Below are 16079 nucleotides of genomic sequence, written 5' to 3'. Positions count from 1 at the left end.
AAGAGGCCACACCCCAGTGGGCAGGAAACCACTGGCTGTAAGTCTCTCTACAGCACCTCCCCCTTTTGTTTAAATAAGAATTCTAAGCCCAATACAAAATTATATACAATAAGAACAATATATTCAATAATTATCCTATCACCTAACTAGATTAAGTTTTGTATAATAAATAACTTGACCAAGTCATGAGTGGAAATTAACTACAACTATCTAGTCTTCAACCCCACTGAAGATCCAAGAAGGGAAATAATATTACTTGAGTAAGCAGGAAGTGCAATCAAGCAACTTTCAAAATGTGCAACAAATTACAGAGACAACTGGCTACCTGGGCAATCATCCATATTCTCATTTGCAATGTTGAAGCAACCAACTTTGGCTAAGACCTAGAATAACTGACAGACCAATTTCAGAGGTAGGAAATTAACAGTCCTGCTTATTCATTTTCGGATACCATCTATCTTGTCAGTGGTTGAGACATGAACATTTCTTTGCCCAAAGGCCAGTTTATGTCATCACTGAGGTGGCAGTGGTAACAAGTTACGACGTGTTATGGTAAAAAATAAAAACAAAGAAGATTATATTCAGTTATCTTGTTCTGAGAAGAAAAAAAGAAGATATAGAAATTATAGGATAAATGATAGATTACTAAATTGGCTTTAAATCAAAACCAACCATTTTTATTAAATATTTTACATTATTATGGGTTTTTGTATATTAATACATATTTGAGGATATTTTTGTTATACTGTACATGTTTCTAATCTTGTTTAACATATTTTTATATATTTATGCAAATTCAAGGTTATTTTTGATAAAAACATACTGTACATATATTTCTACTCTTGTGTAAGGTTTTGTGCCCAACAAGTCACTTAACGATGTAAAATAAATCTCTAGCCCTGTTGCCAAATAAAGAGGTCCAGGCTCTTTCTAAGAGGGTATCTGACCCCAGAAAAACAGCCTACTGCAGGTTCCCAGGCTTACCGGGTCCTGTGGGGAGGAATTAGCACCAGCTTGGACCCCGCTGGCATGTGTGCCTCCACGGAGGCCTTAGTTCTGTGACCCTGGCACTAGCACAGGCTACCTCCCCTGGGCAAGGGCCACAGATCTTTGGTGCGAGGCTTCACATGGCACCTGCAGAGGGGAGGCTGCCATTCAGTCCCTAGCACCTTAGTTTCCAGGGAGAACAAGCCTTCTCTTTGGAAAGGAGACCCTCCCCCACTCCGGGAACCCCATTGGGGATCCTCCCAGGACCTGGCTCCAGCCTCAGCTCCATCCACAGTGAGCTCCTAGCTGTATAGCACAAGCTTCCCACACCCCCACCTCAGTACTCACAGCAAGCTAGCAGCTTTTCTCTGAATGGGATTCCAGAGGCCCCACTTGGAACAGAAGTGGATGAAGGGAATCACAGTTGTGCCAAACTGGCACATTCCCAAAAACCCCCAAAGAGAGACTGGGGAGGGTATGATCAATGGCTGACTTGACTGGTGGGCTGGGAAGAAAGCTAGTAAACCATCAGAGGCCCCATGAGGAATCCATTCTAGGGAACTTTTCAGGTCAGGATTGGTGGGCCATCTGGAAGCCTCAACTTAGTTCCTTGGGAAGGACACATCCTTCACCATGGGAGGCTCCTCTTGAGCCCTCACACTAAGCCCAAGGATTGGGGAGACCAGGCCTGGCTGAGGTGGCGCTGGGAAATGCTAGCTTTTTCACATAGGCAGTGGGCAGAAGTGGAAGAGGAAGGCCCTTGAAGACACTCCTGCTTGTAAAAGCTGGGAAGACCTTGGCATTGGCTGCTATAGGGGGAGGGAACACCCCGGACTGTCTAAGGAAGCCCTCCTCCCCCGAGTCCTCCTGCACCGTGCTGGTGGACTCCAGTCAGCACAGGGACTTCAGGGGCAAGCATTCCCCTCTCGTGCATGCTCCTGCCCCAGTCTCTACCTGCTGTAGCAGGGAGCTGTGTGCAGAGGTGGGCAGGATTACACAGCCCAAGAGGAGGGATGAGCCATCAGCTGGGCTTATTCCTGAGCAGCGACTAAGGGAGCCAAAGCCTTTGTTTGGTTTTAATACAGCTAAGATGGCTCTCCCGTTAGTGAGCTCCCCTGTGGAGTGGGGTGCGGAGGAGGCTCAGTGCCGTCCCAAGACCGGGCTCTGAAGGAAGAGTAATGCGCCCTGGGCTCGGGAGATGATGCTAGGAGTTCGAGCGTCAGCGCGCTGGCGACAATAGCGGAGGCTGCTTGGCCAGGCAGCATAGCTGGAGCCCTTGGCGAGCCTTCCCGGGCCTGTCTTTTCGCCTATGGTGACAGCGGAGGCAGCAGGGCCGGCAGTCGCAACAGAGAGCAGTGCGGTTCAGCAATGCAGCCCCGGCAAGACAAGGACAGCCAGGGCCTGCCGTGAGGTGCAGGACTCACGCGCTCCCCCCCCCCACATCGACCCTGGCCTGGGGGCGCTCCCCAGAAGGAGGGTCAAAGAGCAGGCGGTCGGACTGGGTGTCAGGCAGGGGAGGGGCAGACTGCCTTTATCAAAGTCAGAGGGAAGCTGGCACAGTACCTGCCCTGTGCTCTGTGATGTAATGGTTTGACCCAGAGGAGGGGGGATTCTCTGCATAAGCTCTCCCAGGTGACAATATAGGGAACCTGATCCAGTTGGCCATAAGGGTCAGGCTGGAAGATTTTTTCTTTAACCTGCAAAACAGTATCTAGATTGAAGGCCCCGCCCTGTGGCCAGTCCAGTTTAAAAGTGGGCCATTCCAAGGAGCAGACCGCTTCCCAGCGTTACTTTCGTATTTCCAAAGACTCTATCTTTAACCTCCTTCCAATGATCTAAAGTCAGGGTCGATGGGGTGGTCACTTGCTGCCCCATGGTACCAGATTTAGACTCGAGTACAAACAGATATACAAAAGCAGAGATGCTCCATGAAAAAGACATGAAAAGTCAAAACCAAACTCAAAATCAGAAGCTGCTCACCACTACAGATTCAGATGGAGGTAAGCGACAAAAAGTCATGCCTCCTGGGAACTAGAGGAGTGACCTGGTCACTCTTAGCCCCTTCAGATTACTGGAGCATCCTCCAGATTTCATTCAGATACTGGCCCTACATAGGTACAATTTCTCAGAATACCAACGAACGCAAACTACAATAGTCACAGAAACAAAGCAGACAGGCAGACAAAGACAATATGAGCGCTCCAACCTCCATCTGGGCCTGGAATGGGTCTGGAAGCAACTCACTTCTCGGCCAATGCACCAAAATGTTGGACTAGAAGTCCAAACATCAGGGAGGAGTTGCTCCAGACACCACTCACATAACCATAATTGATGCAAAAGCAAGAGGAATTTATGCTGTTATGACAGGGTCCTTCAGGTTCGGGATATAAAGGACATCCGATAGCTGCTACAGCCCATCTTTTAAAGCGAAAAGCCACAGACACAAGGGGGGAACCTGAAGGTTGTTTTCCAAATTATTGGATTGGCTTATTCACAGGGTTACTAACAGTGACTGGTCTATTCCAGGGCAGGAGAATAGCTTCCTGATCAGGCGAGATAAGGAGGAGCATCTGTGAGCCATCCTGACCTTGTCCCAGTGACTAAATCAACACATCAGGAACTGAGTCAACATCTGTGGGTTGTCTTTGCCTCAATTCCCAGAATGGAGTTCTGTTTGAAGATTATTCACAAGGACACTGGAGGATGAGTAGTCAGGATGTGTGTGGGAGACTGTCGGGTTTCCAAATGCTGAGAGGCTTCAGAAAATGTCTTTAGAGCTGAGAGGCCTCAGAAATGCATTTAGAGTCCTTCAGCGATGTGCCTGGTGTCTGGTTTAAATCGGTGGTGGCTTCTTTGTCATGGTTTGGAGCCAAATATCTGGACAATCCAGTTGAACAATGTGTACCCTAGCATCCTAACCTCTAACAGCCCTGATTAAAACACATTTATCATCTGGGTGATGTAGAGGCAGTCCTCCCTCAGCTAATTCTTCTTTGTGAGACTGAACTATTTCCAAGGCATTGGAAAATCCTTTATATCAGCAATTCTACTCTTCTACATTGTGGCTTAGAAGTGCAGCGCTACCCAACAGGTGATATCCCTTGATATCCTCCACATAGTTAAATATAAATGGAGATTTATGTAAAAGTTAAAGGCAAAGTTCTCAATATTGAGAAAATACAGGAGAAATTAGGCTTCTCCGAGTTTGGCATATTGAAATTGACAAGAAAGATGTTTGTACACACACCGCCCTGCTCCCAATTCTCTAAGCCGATTAAGCCCAAAGCACAAGTTATTCAGAGTTCTGTCCCTAGATTTAGGAATTAACAGGACCGCATGGGACTCCATAGTACAGGGAATCTGGCGGCAGGTTCCCACACAGATCCCGGGAGGACGCACCATGCTGTCTCCCGCCCCTCACCCTCTGCTCCTCCCCATCAGGAGACAGCATTCCCTGGCTCACCATGTTGTGGTTCCTCAGCTCGCCAAAGCTCTGTTCATCATCTCCCTGCAACAGCAGATTCACTGCAGCACAGAAGCCACTGGCGCCAGGTCCTCTGCGAAGTCCATTCTGAAAGCGGACGCCCTGAAAAACCCGGCACTACTCCTGACTGGCAGGTCACCCAAAGGGCCTGATTGGCTAGTGAGGTCTGAGTGACAAGAACACCTCCCACAGAGCTGTAGTGTGCTTAAAGACACAGCACAGAGGTTTCTGGTCATTTCTTCCACCCCAGTCAAACATCTTTTCTAGACTAACCGAGGTATGCATTTCAATATTACTTTCCCTGGCTCCAAAAGTAGACACTGTCATAATCTTGCACTCCATAGGAACTTTCCCTTTTTCCTCCAGGACACACTGTGGCTAGCTAGCTTGTACAGTGCACTGTGCTAGGTGGCTGCAGGGATTTCCTGTCCCACAGGGGAAAGAATGCCCAGAATATTAACAACTAAAGAGAGTTTTAAGGTCATAAAAGTAGATGTTTATGCTGTGGCTTCATGCTGAGGTCAGATGAACTGAAGGTACTTTTTACATGGTTTTCACAGATATTTCACACAACAGAAACGAGAAAAGCAGGAACCAGATCTCAAACAAGATGATAGGTCTTTTCCCCATCAGAAGGCTGGATGATGGTTTTATTACTGAAATTTGAAGCAAACTCCAGGAAAATGAATAATAATAAGAAGGGTAGTGTTCATGGAAATGTGAATACACAGAGAATAATGGAGCTAGAAGGAATGACTTCATGAGCACTATTGTTAGCCAGCACATCTTCCTCCATGGGAGGTGAATAAAATATACAACTGCAGTATTCAGGATTCTCCACATGAACAGGACAGGGGGAATGAATTTCACCATGTATGTAAAAAGTGGGCTTATTAGAATGTCTCACAAGCTCTGTTTCAGGTGGTCTAAAAATAGCTACTTATAAATGACAATTAAAGAATTCAGTAGATTGCTTCTCAGCCTTTTCCCAAAGATCAAGTGAAGAATCCAGTGGTTTTTCAGCCCATGAGGCTTGATGTCTCAGCTGGTTTTAAGTATTCACCAAAATTCAAAGAAGTAGTCTCTAGTACTAGTAAAGAAATGAGCTTGGTAGGCAGAGCAAGGTGACAACAAAGAGACTTTTCTACTTCAATATACTTTCTATGTAACTGCTGCTACCAGAAGGTGAGAAGGTTAAAGCTAGATCATAGTCTTGTTTGATTCACATTTTCTTGTTTTTGTGATGTCAAGACAGGATTTTTTCTGTGTATGTTTGGAAATCATTAAGTAGGCCAGACTGGTCTCAAACTCAGAAAATCCCAGTGCCTCTTGTTGTGCCCATATCATGACCCCCATACAGAGACCACCAGAGAGGTCCTTTAAAATCCCTTAGTACAGAAAATAGAACACTAAGACAAATAACTATTAAAGGGACTAAAGATAATCTAAGATAAACTATAATTATGCTCTAAACCTACATCATCCAAACCTCTCCAGAATCACAAAAGTTCTAATCAATTGATTATTCTTGCAGAAGGCCCAGTGTAGGTGTGGCGTTCTTCTGGGAATAACTGTTCACAGTTGTTTAGTCCTGTGCCATTAGGCAGAAATTCACAATGACTGGAAAGGTTACCGAGAAGTTTCTTTATGACATGGGGACTAGACAGCAGAGAGAAGGAATACATGAAAGGCCAGCAAAATGTATAACTTGCACGGCACATCTCCAGTGACCTACTTCCTCCAACTATACTCTAAAGATCACACTAACCCCAAATGGTACCACCATCTGGGAAAAACAAGTCAATAATCATATGAACTATGGGCTCATTTCATTTTCAAACTCTAACCATGGCAATGAACTCCTAAGCACTAAAGCTAGACTTCACAATTGCTAGCCATTCTTTGTCATCTGTTTATCTAACATCTATCCATCTGTTCACACTGTTTTCAAAACCTGCTTTCAAGGAGATGGCAGTGGGGCATGGGGGGGATGTTAAAGTCCTTAGTGCAAGAATTAGATACCTGATTTTGGGTTCCCAGCACCCACATAAAATGTCAGGTTCTGGATGCCTATGCCTGTAATTCCAGGTCAGGGGAAGAAGCAGACAAGAAGATTGGGATTTATTGATTAGCTAGAGTAGGAGTATTTGAGCGCTCCACTTTGAGATACTATCTCAAAAAAATTAGAAAGACAGATTGATAGGTACATAGATAGGTAGGGAGATAAAGCACTTGGAGTCCAATCTCACGGCTACATGGAACTATCTGACAAACTAAACCAAAACTAAACAATGCTGACAGAATATCTGTAGTTGAGAGGGCAGAGAAGACAGGTGAGATTTTCTTGTAAGAAGAAGGAACTCAGTTTGAGCCCAAGAATCCATGCTGAAGAGAAAACGAAAAAAGTCACAAGGACTTTTAACACTAGTAATGGGAAAGGGACATGGAGACAAATGAGTACCTGGGGCTTGTTGGTCAGCTAGCCTAGTCTACTTGGAAAGTTACAAAGCAATCAGACACCCTATCTGAAAAGAAATAGAAAATAAAAGTTTGATCAAATCAAAGGCCTGAAACCAGAGATTCACTTCTGTCTTCCAAATATATACACACACATATATACAATCATGTACTTATATTTCCACAAGTATATATACACAGAATGCCCAAACATACACACACAGATATACAATAGCACATACAAATTCATACAATAGTCCATACAATTCATTGCTAGCTTTGATTGTGTCTTTCTATGGTTATTTATGCTGGTTTATATTTGTAACACACACATTCTCAGCTATTAAGTAGGTCTGATGTAAAAAAGATATCAGCTTCGTGACAGGTTTTGAATATTTTGCAAAGCAAATCCCATGTACAAGGAACTTCTGTGGTGGAGTGATTATTCTGTTGTATCCTCTGAAGATTTGTCACTCAACTTGCTTTAATAAAGCAATGACTGGCCAGCAGATAGGCCTGAGACAGAGGGAGCATGTCTAGATTGTGTCACGCTAGTAAATGTTCAACTATGTGGAGAATATGTGTTAAATTAAAAATGTCACAGGTAGTTAGCAATAAGCCTGATATATTGGTCAAGTATTTTCAATTATTAAAAGCCTCGATGTAGTTACTTTGAAGTGGTATGTAGGAAAGAAATGACGGTTTAAAAATGGCGTTCCAAGGCAGGCGGATCTCTGTGAGTTCGAGACCAGCCTGGTCTACAAGAGCTAGTTCCAGGACAGGCTCCAAAACCACAGAGAAACCCTGTCTCAAAAAACCAAAAAAAAAAAAAAATGTCATTCCAATGTGTGGCTAAAATTATCAGATAAAATCGGAAATACCTTGGAAAAGGAATCTAAACACAAAACTACATAGTCAAATGCAGCTTCTCGGTAACTGCCTTTTCTTTGGTGGGCTTTGCTAGAGATCAGTGATCAGAGGCTTGCCTCCTTTTACAGATGGCATTCTCAATCAGCATTTCCAGAAAATAGGCAGTTCTTTTAAGAGACATCAAGTTTACTCATACAGTGTCGTCTTTCCCTTGCTGATCTGAGAACCTAGGTTAAGAACCTGCTGGCCACACCCCTGTATTTCTGCAAATAAAAAAAAAAATCAAAGAATGTGTGGAGCCCTGACTTGGTTCTCCAGGACAGACATGCTCAGGTGTTAAGGTCATGTGTTTGTGGCTGAAGCCCACCTTTGGTCTTTTATTCGACATGACTGCGTCTTGAATAGACTCTAGATAGCATTATTGGGAATTACTTTCAACACCTTCACAGAAATGTCCTTTCTTAGTCAGTACACTGATCTTTGCTACTGTGCACTATATCGTATAGAAATTTACCATAAAGTTCTGTGTTCAAAGATATGATTGCCGGGGAAGAGAAGGAAATCTTTAATAAATAAATAAATTTTAAAAAAAATTTTAAAAAAGATATGATTGCTGACTTCTACGGCGGAATGGTATTTTCCCCATTTTTAGTTCTGTGTCCAATTTCTGGATAGTTCAGAATTTTGAGTTATTTAAATGCATGATGATTATGGTCTATAAACAAAAGTCAGGATAAGAGAAAATTTTAAATTGTGAATACAAAAGTGATGTGTTTGCTGTCATTAGTAGGTGCCACCAATAAATGATAACATGATTGCTCTTTCTGGCTAGCCAAGAATGATCCACAACCTTGTAGAATGAACTTAAGCAAGGGTACACCTGAATAGTGAGTTTTTATGTTCCAATTATGGCCAATTGCTTTGGTTAAATAGCCAACTATCTTTTAAAGACTTACATTTTCAGCTTGTTTCCTGATTATTTGTTTTGTACTTTTCCCTCAGTTGAGGAACATTTGGGCTCAGGAATTCTTTAAGAACAAAGACTAAGTTAGTTTCCAATACTATCAGTCCTTTATTTCTTCTGGGCCAAGATGAGTTAAGATGAACTTAGATCAGCCTTTTATACCTTACTATTATTAATGACATGTTCATGAGGCTGAAAAGAAGGCTCAGCACTTAGAACATTGGTGACTCATCCAGAGAATCTTTGATACCCAGCACCCACAAGACAGCTCACAACTGTCTGTACCTCCGGTCAGAGGAGAGTAGACACTGTCTTCTGGTCATCACTAGTACCTGAGATACACTTGCTACACTCACTGTTCAAACTCCTACATCTAAATTGAATTTCATTCCTTTTTAAGGTAACAGACACATGAAGAAAACCTAGTTAAAATATAGAATCAAATACAGATCTGTCTTTTCAGTATTTGCCCATTTTGTACCCTAAGAGGCCAGAGAATGCACCCGATCTTCAGGACCTCCAATTACAGGGAGTTCTATCCAATAAGATATGGTGCTATGAGTCAAACCTGGGTACCCAAGAGGAGCAGTACTCCTGAGACAACTCTCCAGGTCCCACATGTGTCATAATTCTTAAGGGAGAGGAGTCACACTGCTCCTTCTGTCTCTCATCACTTGAAGGATAAAATCCACTCTAGATGGTTGTCAAAGATTCAATGGATGGAATGTGAATGGAATTTGTATATTATTTTTTATTTTCATTGTTAAGAGAGCTCTCTCTATGTGAGGGAACATTTAAAGGTTGGTTGAAATCCATTTGATTCCAGCTAGATTTTATTAGGAAAACATCTTTAACTTGGGATAGGCTGTCCTTTGTGATCTTTTTGAGATAGGATATGTCCATGTGGCCATTGATGCCAGGTATGCATTATGTGGAACAGGCTGGCCTCAAACTCACTGAGATTAGACCCACAGAGACTCCATGTTCCATAATTAGAGCCATGCATCTTTAAGTTGAGCTGAAATGTTTTTAAAGGACTTACTGAGTCAAAAAACATAATGAAAGACTTAAAAGGGAACATCATTGTTTTGATAAATAACAATATTTCTTCTAATTGAATTTGAGCACCAATGAGATGACTCAGTGGGAAAGGACTCTTACGGGCAAGACTAGAATCCCAATCTCGATTACATCTTGAATTTTTCAGGAAAATGGATGGAGCTAGAAAACATCATTTTGAGGGAGGTAACCCAGACACAGAAGACAATTATCACATGTACTCACTCATTAAGTGGGTTTTAATCATAAAGCAAAGAAACCCAGCCTACAAATCACAGCACCAGAGAACTTAGACAACATGAGGACACTAAAGAGACATACAAAGTTCTAATATACATGGGAATTAGAAAAAGACAAGATCTCCTGAATAAATTGGGAGGATGGGACCTTGTGGGAATACTGAAGGGAAGGGAAGAGGCAGGAGGGGAGCAGCAAAAAAATGTAGAGCTCAATAAAGATCAAAAAAATTTACAAGAAAAGAACATTAAGTTATGGTGTCAGATAAACTGTTGATTGTTGATTATACTACTTTATTACATCTATAAAAGATAAATGAAAATGCTTCTTTGAATAAACATAAGGTATTTAATGCTTCTTATTATTTATTTTATCAGTGAAGACAGATTGATAGGTACATAGATAGGTAGGGAGATAAAGCACTTGGAGTCCAATCTCACGGCTACATGGAACTATCTGACAAACTAAACCAAAACTAAACAATGCTGACAGAATATCTGTAGTTGAGAGGGCCTAAGAAGACAGGTGAGATTTTCTTGTAAGAAGAAGGAACTCAGTTTGAGCCCAAGAATCCATGCTGAAGAGAAAACGAAAAAAGTCACAAGGACTTTTAACACTAGTAATGGGAAAGGTCATGGAGACAAATGAGAACCTGGGGCTTGTTGGTCAGCTAGCCTAGTCTACTTGGAAAGTTACAAAGCAATCAGAGACCCTATCTGAAAAGAAATAGAAAATAAAAGTTTGGGGGCTGGAGAGATGGCTCAGAGGTTAAGAGCACTGACTGTTCTTCCAGAGGTCCTGAGTTCAATTCCCAGCAACCACATGGTGGCTCACAACCATCTGTAATGATACCTGGTGCCCCCTTCTGGCCTGCAGGTGTACATGCAGGCAGAACGCTGTATACATAATTAATATATAAATCTTTAAAAAAAAATAAATAAAAGTTTGGTCAAATCAAAGGCCTGAAACCAGAGATTCACTTCTGTCTTCCAAATATATACACACACATATATATAATCACATACTTATTTTTCCACAAGTATATACACACAGAATGCCCAAACATGCACACACAGTTGTACAATAGCACATACAAATTCATACAATAGTACATACAATTCATTGCTATCTTTGATTGTGTCTTTCTATGGTTATTTATGCTGGTTTATATTTGTAACACACATTCTCATTTATTAAGTAGGTTTGATGTAAAAAAGATATCAACTTTGTGACAGGTTTTGAATATTTTGCAAAGCAAATCCCATGTACAAGGAACATCTGTGGTGGAGTGATTATTCTGTTGTATCCTCTGAAGATTTGTCACTCAACTTGCTTTAATAAAACAATGACTGTCCAGCAGATAGGCCTGAGACAGAGGGAGCATGTCTAGATTGTGTCATGCTAATAAATGTTCAACTATGTGGAGAATATGTGTTAAATTAAAAATGTCACAGGTAGTTAGCAATAAGCCTGATATATTGGTCAAGTATTTTCAATTATTAAAAGCCTCTATGTAGTTACTTTGAACTGATATGTAGGAAAGAAATGACTGTTTAAAAATGGCATTCTGGAAGAGCAGAGGCGTTCTGTAGGGCTGGGTTGAAAGTCTCTGTCTAATAGCATCCGCCTGACCCCCAGTTTGGGGGGCACCTAGCCAGGGGCTGTCCTCCCTTACTCTAGCCTTGCATGTACTTGGTATTAACCGAGATGCGGAGAGCTGGGCTCGCTCAGGGATCAGAGAAGGAGGAGAGTGACCGGTCCTGGGCTGTTCCTGCATACCCGGCGGCCACCAGAACTCCAGCCCTAGGGAGTGGGCAGGGCCTCTAGCCGCCTCGCTCCCTGCTTTTCCTCTCCTTCAGCGTTGTCTACTAGCTACTTTTCCTGCTCTCTCTCCCAGGAGACGAACGTTTGAGCCTGAGATGGCAGCCACCCTGCTCATGGCTGGGTCCCAGATCAGACTTAATGCCAATGCCTTCTCGACATTTCTAACCATGTCTCTAATTTCAAGAAGAAAGGCTGGGACTAAACTCCTAGATGCTAAGTAGTGAGGAAGCATTGTGTGATTTCAGGCCCCTGTGACGTTTGAAGATATGGCCATGTACCTCACTCGGGAAGAATGGAGACCTCTGGATCATGCACAAAGAGACCTTTACAGGGACGTGATGCAGGAGAATCACGGAAATGTTGTCTCACTGGACTTTGAGATCTGGAGCGAGAACGAAACAAATTTGAAAGAGGAGCTTAGTGAAGATGTGGAGTTTGTGACCATGTCCGAAGAGCCTATTGGGGATGCTGAGAAGAACCTGGAAAGCGAAGAAGTCTTTGAAAGTGGGGACAGGTCCGAAAGACAGTGGGGAGAGCTGATCGCAGAGGAGTGGGTCAGCTACCCTCTCCAGCAGGTCACAAAGAAGTTCACACAGGCATCCGCTATCACATGTGTTCTCAGTGTGGGGAGGCCTTTAGTCAGATTTCAGACCTCAATCGACACCAATAAACGCACATGGGACACCAAGCCTACAAGTGTTAAGAATGCGGCAAGGGCTTCAGCCGCAGCTCCCACCTTAACCAGCATCAGAGAACACACACGGGCGAGTATCAAGGTTATGATAAAAATTTTTACTTAAAGCTAAAGAAAACTGTGATGTCTAAAGAAAGTATCCAATTGTTGTCATGAATTGAACTTTCTTTTTTCTATGAGTGTGTTCCTATTTCCAGACTTCAGAAAGATATAAATAGACTAAAAATATATGAGGCACTAGAGTCATGCCTAGGTGAGAACTATTGTTAGATGTTTGACAGCTTCCTGTAATTTCTTCTGCAATAATATCCAAGGTATTATCTTTAAGTGGATACAGAATGCACATTCAAATACACACAAGATGCAGGGCTGGTTCAACATATGAAAATCTATTAATGTAATCCATCATATAAATAAACTGAAAGAAAAAAACCATATGATCATTTCATTAGAAGCTGAAAAAGCATTTGACAAAATTCAACACCCCTTTATGATAAAAGTCTTGGAGAAATTAGGGATACAAGGGTCATACCTAAACATAATAAAAGCTATATACAGCAAGCCGACAGCTAACATTAAGTTAAACGGAGAAAAACTCAAAGCCATCCCACTAAAATCAGGAACACAACAAGGATGTCCACTCTCTCCATACCTCTTCAATATAGTGCTTGAAATTCTAGCAATAGCAATAAGACAACATAAGGGGATCAAGGGGATTCGTATCAGAAAAGAAGAAGTTAAGCTCTCGTTATTTGCAGATGATATGATAGTACACATAAGCGACCCCAAAAACTCTACCAAAGAACTCCTACAGCTGATAAACACCTTTAGGATTGTGGCAGGATACAAGATCAACTCCAAAAAATCAGTGGTCCTCCTATACACTAAGGATAAGGAAACAGAGAGGGAAGTTAGAGAAGCATCACCTTTCACGATAGCCACAAATAGCATAAAATATCTTGGGGTAACTCTGACCAAGGATGTGAAAGATCTATTTGACAAGAACCTTAAGTCTTTGAAGAAAGAAATTGAAGAGGACACCAGAAAATGGAAGGACCTCCCTTGCTCTTGGATTGGGAGGATCAACGTAGTAAAAATGGCAATTTTACAAAAAGCAATCTATAGATTCAATGCAATCCCCATCAAAATCCCATCAAAATTCTTCTCAGATCTGGAGAAGACAATAATCAACTTTATATGGAAAAACAAAAAACCCAGGATAGCCAAAACAATCTTATACAACAAAGGATCGTCTGGAGGCATTACCATCCCTGACTTCAAACTCTACTACAGAGCTGCAGTATTGAAAACAGCTTGGTATTGGAATAAAAACAGAGAAGTCGACCAATGGAATCGAATAGAAGACCCTGACATTAACCCACAAACCTATGAACACCTGATTTTTGATAAAGGAGCTAAAAGTATACAATAGAAAAAAGAGAGCATCTTCAACAAATTGTGCTGGCAAAACTGGATGTCAACTTATAGAAGAATGAAAATAGATCCATATCTATCACCATGCACAAAACTCAAGTCCAAATGGATTAAAGACCTCAACATCAGTCCGAACACACTGAACTTGATAGAAGAGAAAGTGGGAAGTACTCTACAACACAGGGGCACAGGAGACCACTTCCTACGTATAACCCCAGTAGCACAGACATTAAGGACCTCATTGAATAAATGGGACCTCCTGAGACTGAGAAGCTTCTGTAAAGCAAAGGATATTGTCGCTAAGAAACAAAGGCAACCCACTGACTGGGAGAAGATCTTCACCAACCCCGCAACTGACAAAGGTCTGATCTCCAAAATATATAAAGATCTCAAGAAACTAGACCGTAAAAGGCTAATCAATCCAATTATAAAATGGGGCACGGAGCTGAACAGAGAATTCTCAACAGAAGTCCAAATGGCCAAAAGACACTTAAGGTCATGCTCAACTTCCTTAGTGATCAGGGAAATGCAAATCAAGACAACTTTAAGATACCATCTTACACCTGTCAGAATGGCTAAAATAAAAAACACCAAGGATAGCCTTTGCTGGAGAGGCTGTGGAGAAAGGGGTACACTCATCCATTGCTGGTGGGAATGCAAACTTGTTCAACCACTTTGGAAAGCAGTGTGGAGGTTTCTCAGGAAATTCGGGATCAACCTACCCCTGGATCCAGCAATACCACTCTTGGGAATATACCCAAGAGAGGCCTTATCATACAACAAAAATATATGATCTACTATGTTCATAGCAGCATTGTTTGTAATAGCCAGAACCTGGAAACAACCTAGATACCCTTCAATAGAAGAATGGATGAAGAAAGTATGGAATATATACATATTAGAGTACTACTCAGCAGTAAAAAAACAAGGACTTCTTGAATTTTGCATGCAAATAAACGGAAATAGAAAACACTATCCTGAGTGAGGTAAGCCAGACCCAAAAAGAGGAGCATGGAATGTACTCACTCATATTTGGTTTCTAGCCATAAACAAAGGACATTGAGCCTATAGTTAGTGATCCTAGAGAAGCTAAATAAGGAGAACCCAAAGAAAAACACATAGGCATCCTCCTGAATATTAACCTTCATCAGGCGATGAAAGGAGACAGAGACAGAGACACACATTGGAGCACGGGACAGAAATCTCAAGGTCCAAATCAGGAACAGAAGGAGAGAGAGTACGAGCAAGGAACTCAGGACCGCGAGGGGTGCACCCACACACTGAGACAAAGGGGATGTTCTATTGGGAACTCACGAAGGCCAGCTGGCCTGGGTCTGAAAAAGCCTGGGATAAAACTGGACTCACTGAACATAGAGGACAATGAGGACTACTGAGAACTCAAGAACAATGGCAATGGGTTTCTGATCCTACTGCACGTACTGGATTTGTAGGAGCCTAGGCAGTTTGGATGCTCATCTTATTAGAACTGGATGGAGGTGGGGGTTCCTTGGACTTTTTACAGGGCAGGGAACCCTGATTGCTCTTCGGGCTGAGCAGGGAGAGGGACTTGGTTGGGGGAGGGGGAGGGAAATGGGAGGCGGTGGCGGGGAAGACACAGAAATCTTTAATAAATAAATAAATTTAAAAAAAGAAAAAAACAAATACACACAAGAGACACACACATACATCACATATCTACAATGAACACAAGTTTTAAGACAGTTTTTCACTCATGAAAACTTTTCTCCTGTAAACATTCATTTCTGTAAAAGAGGAGCTGAGAGTCATCGTACAGCTTACTTACACAATGAATTGGTTCATGTAAAGAAAAAGCAAACTTAGACTTGAAGTAAAAGAAATTAATTCTTCTAAGAAAGCTTTCCAGGCCGGGCAGTGGTGGTGCACATTTTTAATCCCAGCACTTGGGAGGCAGAGGCATTTCCAGGACAGGCCCCAAAGCTACAGAGAAACGCAGTCTCAAAAAACAGAAGAAAAAAAACCCAAAAACCAAAAAAAGAAAGTTTCCCAGTAGAAATATCTGGTGCTGATCTCCTCCACTCCCACGGAAA

General features: G+C 42.1%; 1 pseudogene; it reads left to right on the top strand.

The window, feature by feature from the left end:
• The window catches only part of LOC121434592, a 56885-nt pseudogene extending 44153 nt beyond the window's left edge, over positions 1–12732 (top strand).
• The last annotated feature ends 3347 nt before the right edge of the window (positions 12733–16079 follow it).

Source organism: Microtus oregoni, unplaced genomic scaffold (assembly GCF_018167655.1).
Source record: "Microtus oregoni isolate MIOR12 unplaced genomic scaffold, Mior012 000044F_000, whole genome shotgun sequence".
NCBI lineage: Eukaryota > Metazoa > Chordata > Mammalia > Rodentia > Cricetidae > Microtus > Microtus oregoni.
This window is presented reverse-complemented; position numbering and strand designations above follow the sequence as displayed.